The 10,512-nt window shown below is 40.9% G+C and overlaps 1 protein-coding gene across 1 annotated transcript in view; it reads left to right on the top strand.

Annotated features, from left to right (window-relative positions):
• The first annotated feature begins 210 nt into the window (after positions 1-210).
• The window catches only part of Aopep (aminopeptidase O (putative)), a 309,239-nt gene continuing 298,937 nt past the window's right edge, over positions 211-10,512 (top strand). The window contains exon 1 of the mRNA XM_048800350.1: positions 211-334. The gene's annotated coding sequence lies outside the window, so the exon portion shown is untranslated. The remainder of the gene's footprint in view (positions 335-10,512) is intronic.

Here is a 10,512-nt window from a genome sequence, read left to right as displayed (position 1 = left end):
CCCTGGAGCGCGCGAGTGTGCACCACCACTGCACACGGCGGAGGTGACCGAGGGATAAGAAGTGCACACGTGTATTTCAATAGCGTTTTTTTCTTAAGTGCCCAGGAGATCCTGCGGTCAGGAGCAGCCAGGCTACAGGGGACTCCGACGCTCCGAAGCACCCAGACCAGCCCGCACTGCGTTTGCGCGGACTCCGGTAGTGCTCCGCCTAGCCCCGCGCTTCCCGGGGGGCGGGCCGGGCGCGCGCGGATGACGTCACGCGGCGCGTGCCGGGTCGCCCGTGGTAACCCCGGGACCGCGGAAGTGGAGGCCGGCGGGCAGGCGGTCGAGCCAGGTAACCTGTGCGCCCGGGTTGGGTCCCCGCCTTTCTCTCGTCCTCGCTGGCGACAGCAGCGCCCTGTCCTGCTGGCGGCCGGACGCCTGCCCCTGCGTCGCTTTTGCTCTGGCAGCAGAGACCCCCTTCCCCTCAGCTCCCGGGACTCCGGGGGCGGTAACCCGCCCTGGGCACCCCAGCGGAGCCCCCCAGCCCCCGGCCGGGCGAGGGGCCCGGACCCCGCTCTCCCGCCGCCTCAGCCTCATCTGCGGCCGCCTCCTCTCCCCGCGGGCCCGCGTCCCCCGTCCCGCGCGTCCCCAGCCTGTGCTGAGCAGACTGGCGGGTCCGAGTCGGTTCCTGCCACCTGCGCACGCCCTCCCGCCGCCCCGGGAACCGGGTCGGAAGCGCCGAGTTCCGAGTTGGGTGTCGCCGAAGAGCGCGCCTTCCCTGGCAGTCTGGAGCTGGCGCCCTCGCGCACGTCTTCGTGGGGGCCGGGGGCCGGGGGCCTGGCGGTGGCGGCGGTGGCGCAGTACTGTGCACGTCTATTGTGACAATGATCCACATGGGAGCCAATCAGCTGCCGAGGTGCATGAACAGTAAACAGCATTTCATTAAAATGCTCCTTGCCTCTGGGTTTCTTTTTGGTTTTCAAGCAATGAGGACAGTTACCTTGCAAAGGGAGCCCCCGAAAAAGTGACAGACTCTCTAGGAATGTTTAGATGGTAACCACGGGTTTCATATTGCTCGACAGGAATAATATGGGTTATTACAAAACCAACCGGAGTAGGTGTTGGGTAAATGAAGTAAGAAGCAGAATTCTGCTATTCTTGGGCTCCTTGATGGTTTTGTTTTCTAGTACCCTCTGTATGTTCCATTTTTGAAAGAAGTATATCGTACTTCCTCGCATTCTGAGAAGTCTGCCAATGATTTGCTGATTGGTAAAATTAGATTCTTCTAATATTTGGGGCACAAAGTAGAATAAGGCAGAGAATAATAGTTCTTGTTCATTGTCGGACCATCTGCTGTTTCCCAGGGACTGTGTCCATCACTTTGTGTGTGTTTTCTCTTTAGCTCCCACAAAAGCTTTGCGAGTTAGGAATTTTTATCCCCAAATTTACAGAGGAAAAAAAAATCTGTGAAATTGACTTGTTGAATATTTACAGCAACTAAATAGCAGAGCCACCATTAAAATTTAGGTCTACCTATGACTTAAAGGATTTTTTTCCCCTTTTGATACCTGGGATTGAACCCAGGGGAGCTCAACTACTAAGGCACATTCCCCAGCCTGTTTTTGTATTTTATTTAGCCCGTTTTCGTATTTTGTATTTTATTCAGGGTCTCACTGAGTTCTTTAAGGCTTCCCGAAGTTTCTGAGGCTGGCTTTGAACTCACAATCCTGCTGCCACAGCCTCCTGAGTCACTGTGATTACAGGCATGTGCCAGTGTTCATGTTTTTTTTTTTTTTAAAGAAACTCTAATAGTGATCAAACACTAGATTCTGTGTAGTGTTTTTTTTTTTTTAATAATAGTCACACAATTCTATGAGTTTATTCACTCAAATATCTGAATGATTTGACACTTTCTAGTATCTTTTATTAAGTTCTCATATTCCTGGAATTAAAACACCTGGATAGTTTAATTGGTGATCCTCCTGTGCATGCATATGCAACACACACACACAGAGAGAGACACACACACAATGGCAACATTGGTGGCACATGGTTGAGTGACTGGGATGCTGAAGCAGGAGGATGACGAGTTGGAAACCAGCCTGGGCAACTTAGACCCTGTTTCAAAACCAAAAATAGAAAGGGCTGGGATGTCTCTTAGTTGATAGAGTGCTTGTCTTCCACATGTGAACTCTGGGTTTAATTCTCAGTACTGCAAAAAACAAACCAAACAGACAAACAAATCCCTGAGATAAATGGTGAAAAAGATTGCTTAGTAAATACCTTTTGTATTTACCTTTTGTGTAGAAGTGAAAATCATTGGCTTTTGGCTACATTTTTTTTTTTTTAAGTGCTAAACAGTTTCTTGTCTTCTTAAACATTAAGTGTACTGAACAGACTTCACCTTCCTTTATGCAGTCATGGACATCATGTGTTACCTTGTGTGGCAATCTGGTGGTTTCTTTGGGACTTTTATTGTATTTGACTCCTAAACTGCCTTGTATTTTGAGTTTGCTTATACTTGTGGTCCATCCCTTATTATTGTCACCAACAGATAATGAATAAGTGGTTAAAATACACATGGCAGAACCACACTTCTAGATTTTATGTTCTGGTTCTCTCTCTTGTTACTAGCAGCTCAGTGAGCCCATGCAAGGTATATGTCCCATGTATACCTGACCCTTATATACCTCAGTTTCATCGTTTGTAAAATAGGAATGAGAAGAATACTTAGAAGATGAGTTGATACATATATAAAAAGCTTATAGGCTGGGATTGTGGCTCAGCGGTAGAGTGCTCGCCTAACATGGGTGGGACCCGGGTTCGATTCTCAGCATCACATAAAAAAAAAAATAAAGGCATTGTGTTGTGTCCATCTACCAAAAAAAAAAAAAAAAAAAAAAAGATATTCTCTTTCTCTCTCTCTCTCTCTTTAAAAAAAGCTTAGAACAAAGCTAAGCATATTTCAAGGCTACATGAGTGCTGCTTTTATTATCAGGCTGGTCTTGCCTTTAGGTCTTTGGAATTTACATTCTAGTTCTTTGAAAATTATTGTTCTTTGAATGATATTTGATATGGTAATTACCAGTTTATTAGATAGTTAAATTATCCTAACTATAATCCTTCATTCCAAGCCATTCTGGATAGATGTTAATTTATTAAATTCACTTTTATTGTGTCTTTGTTATCTTACTTGAGGTATTTGAAGTGGAGCTTTATATTGGCCTTGTGTAAACACGGGTGTCCTCAGTATAGTTCTCCTTCCCTTTCTACCTTTAAGGAGCTAAAAGGGTTACCTAATCAACAAAGTGAAATAATGTTCCATATGAAAATTTCAGGGTATATACTCATCTTTAGGTGTGTACTTTAAACCAAGGTCAGTTAAGAGTTGATATTGACTCCTGTGGTGTCCTTAGTTAGGAACTTAAGGATGAGTAGTTTGTCCTTTATATTAATACCATTAAGGCTCATATGTGTTTTATGTGCTGTACATTTTTAATGATTCTTTTTATTGTAAAATATACACATCGAAATGTACAGTTTTAGCCATTTCCTAAGTATACAGTTCAGAGGTATTAAGCATATTCACAGTGTTGTGCAATCATCATCATCCATTTCCAGAACATTTTCATCATCCCAAACAGAAACTCTGTCCTTGCTGGGCATGGTGGTACACACCTGTAATCCCAGCAATTTTTGAGACTGAGGCAGGAACATTGCAAGTTCAATGCCTGTCTCAGCAGTTTAGCCAGATTGTCTCAAAACAAAAAATACAAAGTAGCTCAGTGGTTAAGCTTGCCTGGATTCAATCCCCAGTACCATTTAAAAAAAAGAAAGAGGGGAAAAAAAAAAAAAAAGAAAGAAAGAGGGCTGGGATTGTGGCTCAGTGGTAGAGTGCTTGCCTCGCATGTGTGAGGCACTGGTTTTTATCCTCAGCCCCACATAAACAAATAAATAAAGGTATTGTCCATCTACAACTAAAAACAATATTTAAAGAAAAAAAAGGTCACTTAAAAAAGAAAGAAAGAAATTTTGCACCCACTAAGCATTAAACAGTTAATTCTCATTTTCCTCTTCTCTCCTGCTCTGGCAAGCTCCATTCTGCCTTAAGTTTCTGAGTTTGCCTATTCTAGGTACCTCATGTAGTTAAAGTAGTGTGATGATATTTGTTCATCTGTGACTGGCTGCTTTCACTTAGCATAATTTTTTCAAAGTTGATTCGTGTTGTAACATGTGAGAACTATATTCCTTTTAAAGGCTGAATAATTTTCCATTGTATAGATAAACTGTATATTGAATTATGCTTCTTTATATTTCTCATCTTCTATGATATGGTCTTGGTGATTTGATTTGATTACGAGCTCCTAGAGGATCCAGGTGGGAGATATCAGCTGAAATGATATCGTTTTTGAACTATGAACAAAATTCCTGGTGTCCAATGGTAGACTGGAGTCTGGGCATGTGCTGTAATTTTCCCTCTCACGTAATATACAGTCCAAAACTAGTGAAGAAACTAACACTACTGATAGCACTCCTTGACATCTCTATAGTGTTTACAATGAGTCAGGATTGTCCAATCCACTTTACATAGGAAGTTGGTACTGTTTTGTTTCTGTTATACAGAATGAGGAAAATGAAATATAGGTAAATTAAGTGAACTATTAAAATGACAAGATTGGTAAGTGGTGAAAATGAAATTTGAACTTGGGGTCTCTGGCTCCAGAGCTCATTTACCCTAGGGTTTGTCAGTATCAACTTTGTAGTTGTTTTGCCTGACACCCTCTTCTTATACCTTCTCCTTTTATACCTGCTTTAAAATTGAGAATTACTTCAAGCTTAGTAGACAATGAAAGAACTGAACTCAAAATGTCAAAAGAGTAACAGGTGCCTCTCATTTGATTGGGATGATAGTATTCAAGTGGAATTCAGACTGCATTTTTACAGCTTAGTTCTTATCCTTCTCTGAGAACCTGATCTTTGAAAAGCAGACCCTGAATCTTTTTATGATCTCGTATTGCATATGTATTGTGCTGTATTTGACTTTCACGCTATGGGAATTCTCTGGTAGGAAGAGCTGTTTTCATAATGTTAGTGACTGTCAGAATGGTTTATGGCACTTCATTTTACTACTAACTCATTACTCTGTGTTACTTGATTCCTGATGAAATTATTTTGAACTAGCATACACACACACACACAATCAATTTCATCATGATTTTTCTTGGCTTTTTTTTTTTTTGCTTACATTTTATTTCTTTGACATTTGCAATTGAAGGTTTCGTTTTTGAAAGTGATGGAAACCAGGATATGCCTGATACATTTTGGCATCAAAGGAGACAAATCAGCCATGCCTTTTGGCACCAATAATATCTTGCATATGTCACAAGTATAGCATATATTTAGAGGTATGAACTATCTGTAATGTCTGTTAGAAATAAAATCACAAAATGAATGTTATGGTTCTCAGGTCCTTATATTTATCTCTTTTACTCTTTATTGGGTAGTTGGGAATCCCAAGCCTGGCTGATTAAATGATCTGTCTAAATTCTTTTGGTATAAGAATTCATTCTTTAAAAATGAATTCCAGTGTTCTGTGTTCCTTTGAATGTCATTGTATTTGTGTAGCATTCTTGCTTATAAAAGGAACCTCCATTTTTTTTACTCATGTATATTTATCATTCTTCTTAGATGTTCTGGATGGGAGATAATGACCTGTATTAGGCAGGTTGCAGAGAGAATGATCTGATAGGACAGATCCCAGATACATGGATTATAAACTAACATGACTTGGTTGTATGTGTGAGAGTAAGAAATTTGGGAAGGTTGCAGTATTCTGGGAAGGGGGTGGTGTCATTGGCTAGGAAAACTTAGTTAAAAGAGGTCAGGATTGGGGATTGGATTTGAAGCTACTGGGGCATGGATTGCACAGTCTAGTCATGAGATTTGAAGCCAGACCTGCAGGACACCATCATCTAAGAACTGGGAGAAGAACTAAAGAGGTGGGGAACTATAAAGGGGAGCATGTAACCACAAATAGTAAATGAGAGAATCTTAAGAGAGGGCTTGGCAATCTGCATTAAAGCTCCAAAATCAAGGATGGAAGAACCCAGAGTTGACTAACAAGAAGTCATTTGCCTCTGCTGTGGAGTTCTAGTGAGCAGCGGGCAGTGGACCAAAAGTGGTGTGGAGTAAGGAGAAAGAGTGAGGGGGAGGAGGAATTAGGGGAGGCTTTGTTCATTCGTGGGCTTTTTGCCCCAGGAGGAAATTGGAACATTTACTTCTGCTGAGGTGAAAAGGGCTGGCAAGAGGAGGAAGTGGAGGTAGAGGGTGATTGATGAGGCAGGGACCCAGAGGAGGCCAAGGGAGGATATCCAGAGCAGAGGCCGTGGTCAGGTCTATACGGGGACATGGGGGACACTTCTACTCTCCTGGGAGGGCTGGGCAGAAGGGCGGGGACAGACAGATGAATTTGTGGGATGGTGGAGAAATGTGTGGAAGTTCTCGTCTGATGGAAGCAAAAGTTCTTAAATGAAGGAAATGAGTTTGCTGACGCCGAGTGTTGGTTCGGTTGGGCAGGGATTGAGGGAAGTACTAAAGTTTAGAATAATCATTGAGAAGAACAGATAGGAGTTGAGGGGAAGACTGGAAACGCACATAAAGGGTTACCTGTCTGGTGATGTTAAGAGTCCCACCAAAGTGGGAATTTGAATATGTAGAGGCAGCCATTCTTGTGGCTGGGTGATTTATTTATTTAGCTTTTGTTGAACTTGGTAGGCCAAATTGAGAAGTAGAAAATTTGTATGAGTCAGTTGATTGAGGTTTTGGTTTTATGGAACATTTTTGTCAGAAAGATGAAAGGACAGTAGAATTGAGGTTAAACTGTTCCAAGAGTCACTGAACAAAGGGACCTTGTTATAGAAGAAGGCTGTGTGGAGCAGGGCTTCTCAACGTCCAGAGCATTTGTAATTCTCGCCTGTGCACTGTGGGATGTTCTGCAACACGTCTGGCCTCTACCTTCTAGATGCTGGTAGCAGCCTCCTCCAATTGTGAGCATCAAAAATGTCTCCAGACATCGCCAACTGTCTTTGGAGAGGCAAAGTCACTCCAGCTGAGAACCACTGCGCTGGAGTCAGGGAGCAGATGAATGGGTACAGTGGAGAAGCTCAGGTAATCAGAGTCTTCAGTGGAGTACATGTCGGTAGGTAAGCAGGAGATGAAGAGACAGGAGGTCTTGTCTGAAGTTGGACTGTTGACGTGGAATATTTCAGAGGTGGAGCTGTTCCAGATAATGAAGATGTCAGGGGCAGTCTAATGGCCTTCCCTCTGTTTTTCATTTTATAAACAGAGTCTACCAGTTTCCTCGAGAGAGCAGAGCAGCAGCCTGGGCCCAACAGCTGATCACTATTGTCTGGCCTCCATGAACTTGTTGAATAATTCTGTTGAAAAGAGTTATGTTTCTTATTTCTTGACTCAAAATATTGTTAACCTACATGCTGTTTGAGAATAAACCTCTATTTTTCACTGAGATTCTATACCAAATGGTGAAATACAGTATCTCCCTTTTTCTCTCTGGACAGAATGAGAATGAAACACTTTTTCTTTTTTTTTTAATTCTTAAGTAAGATTTTTTAAAAAAGCAATTAAAAGGGTAAAATAACTACTTATTTAAATGGCATAATTCAAACATTTCAAAAGCCAATTTAAAAAAAATTAGTTATAGATGGACACAGTGTCTTTATTTATTTTTATGTGGTGCTGAGAATCGAACCCAGTGCCTCACACGTTCGAGGCAGGCGCTCTACCACTGAGCTACTGCTCTACCACTGAGCCCCAGCCCTCAAAAACCAATTTTTAACCTCAGATTCATCTATAAGGGGAAATTCATATATAATAAACCACGTATCTTCTAAGGTTAAAAAAAAAAGGAGCATTGGTTTGCTGAGTGGCTGAGTGGAGTGAAGGTGAAGAGTGTTGGTGCCAAGTAGGTCATTTAAAATGACCCTTAAGGGTCATTTACCAATTGGGTAGTTATGGAGCAAGTGGACGTGGTTGATGGGACAGCCTGAGTTTCTGAAGTAAGCCTGAGCTGACGCTGCTCTCCATCCTGGAAGAGCTTCAAAGCTCTTTTCTGACATAGGCCTTTTCTTTAACTCGCACCCCCCTCCTATAGGGTTTTAAAAGCTATGAAATTTATTCAGCATGTTTTTAATAGCAATTTCTAGGTAAGTAGTTCTTTTTACTTTTTCAATATTTTCTTTTTCTGATCTTTTGCCTCTAACTATAATACTTTTCAAAAAGCCCTGGTTCCTGTGCTGGATGACCTAATTTCAGAGCATTTCTTTTGAATTTGGGTATCAGATTATGAAGTCTGTTCTCCTTGGTGGAAGTGTTAACATATCCTTAAATCTTACAACTCTTAGAAGCTTTTCTCTTTCCTCTGCCTTGTACTCATTATTTTGTTGCCTTTTGCTCCTTATTGTTTCATATTTATTTTTATCATGTACTTATATGTATGTGCAATGTTGGTTGAGAACCAGTTACAGTGGATTCAGTAAACAGGTTATAAGCAACTGATAGAATCTGTGTTTAATGATCTTTCCTAAGTCCATACTTTCAGTAAACTTGTTTTTGTTTTTTGATTTTGTTTTTTCCTAACCAGCTTAGCTGGCATTATTCATCAAGAAAGAATGGGTACTAACTTCTGCTTCTTTTAGCAAAGCATTAAAAACAAGACCCAAAGCATTAAAAACAAGACCCACAGACACAAGCTGACATAGGTTTTGTTATGGTGTCATTAATGTTCATTGCAAAATAGGAAGTAACTAGGTGGTATTACAAGCCTTGACATTTTAACTGGATGCTCATCAAGGTGATTTTTATGGAAATTGATCTGTTTGATATAGTTTAAAAGGTGGCTTCTATAAAGAATTTTCTATGATAGGTAAATGTCCTATGTATTTCCTACTGATGATTAATGGTGATTTTTATAACCTTATTTCCATACTTAAATATGATAATTTATTTTCTTTTCCCTCTCTCCTTCCCTCCCTCCTTTCCTTCCTTCTCAGTACTGGGGATTAAACCCCGGCCTTGCACGTGCTAGTCAAATGCGCTCTCACATCCTCAGCCTGTAAAAAATTAAAACAATTTTCTTGAGACAGAGTTGTTCACGCTGTCCTCAAACTTACCATCTTCCTGCCTTAGCCTCCCAAGTAGCTGCGATTGCAGACATGCACCACTGCTCCCAGCTCAAATGTGACCATTTCTAAAAGAAAAGTTAACTTATTACCTTGATAAAGAGTAGTGAACAATGTTTCACACAGACCTTTTTTCTTCTTCTTTCCCTGCCTCACCCTGTTCCCCTTCCTCTACTTTACTGGTCTTCCTTCTATTTATGTATTTTTAATTGGTGCCTTAGAGATGTACATAAAGGTAGAACTCACTGTGGCATATTCATATATGTCAGTTTCATTTTGTAGTTCCTCCTTTTCCTCAAACCCCTCTTCCTCTGCTGATCTCACCTCTATTTTTATGGATTCACCTACCCACCCTTCCCTCCCCGCTTATTTTGCTCTAGCTTCCACATATGAGAGAAAACATTTGACTTTTGACTTTCTGAGTGTGGCTTATTTCACTTAACATGATGTTCTCCAGCTCCATCCATTTGCCAGCAAATGCCATAATTTCATTCTTCTTTATGGATGAGTAAAATAGCATATTTTCTTTATCCATTCATCTGTTGATGGGTATCCAGACTGGTTCCATAATTTGGCTATTGTGAATTCCACTGCTATAAACATTGCTGTTCCTGTATCACTATAATATGCTAATTTTAGTTCTTTTGGATAAATACCAAGGAGTGGGATAGCTGGGTCATTTAGTGGTTTTATTTGTAGTCTTTTGAGGAATCTGCATGCTTCTTTCCAAAGTGGTTGTACTAATTTGTAGTCCCTTCGACAATGTATGAAATAAAACCAAGAATCAATAAGTGGGATGGCATTACATTAAAAAGCCTCTGTACAGCAAAGGAAACAGTTAAGAGTGTAAAGACAGAGCCTACAGAATGAGAAAATCTGTGTCAACTACTCCTCTGACAGGGGTTAATATCCAGGATATATAAAGAACTCAAAAAAACTTAGCACCACAAAAACTTAAAAACAACCCAGTCAATAAACGGACAAAAGCACTAAACAGACATTTCTCAAAAGAAGACCTGATTTATTTTTATGTTTAATATTTAACACCTCAAAAGAGAAATGGATTGTTCTTTCCAGACCATGGAAATGAACATTCATACTGAATACAGAATATAGACACGAAAGCAGGCAGAACTGTTTTGCACTTTAAAAAGCAGCAGGATTACATCTCAGTGGTTGCTCTCTAGTGGCAGATGACACAGAGCAGTCTATGTGCCCTCTGCAACCATGCTCAGTGTTTGGCCAAATCTAAGATCAGTGGTCACATTTGAGCAAATGGATACCGAAGGACTTTGTTGGAAGGACTTTTTTGTTTGTAACAAATCTTTTTGAT

The sequence above is a fragment of the Marmota marmota genome, unplaced genomic scaffold, assembly GCF_001458135.2.
Source record: "Marmota marmota marmota unplaced genomic scaffold, marMar, whole genome shotgun sequence".
Taxonomy (NCBI): Eukaryota; Metazoa; Chordata; class Mammalia; order Rodentia; family Sciuridae; genus Marmota; species Marmota marmota.
Note: the sequence above shows the minus strand (reverse complement) of the source record. Positions and strands in the feature narration are given on the sequence as shown.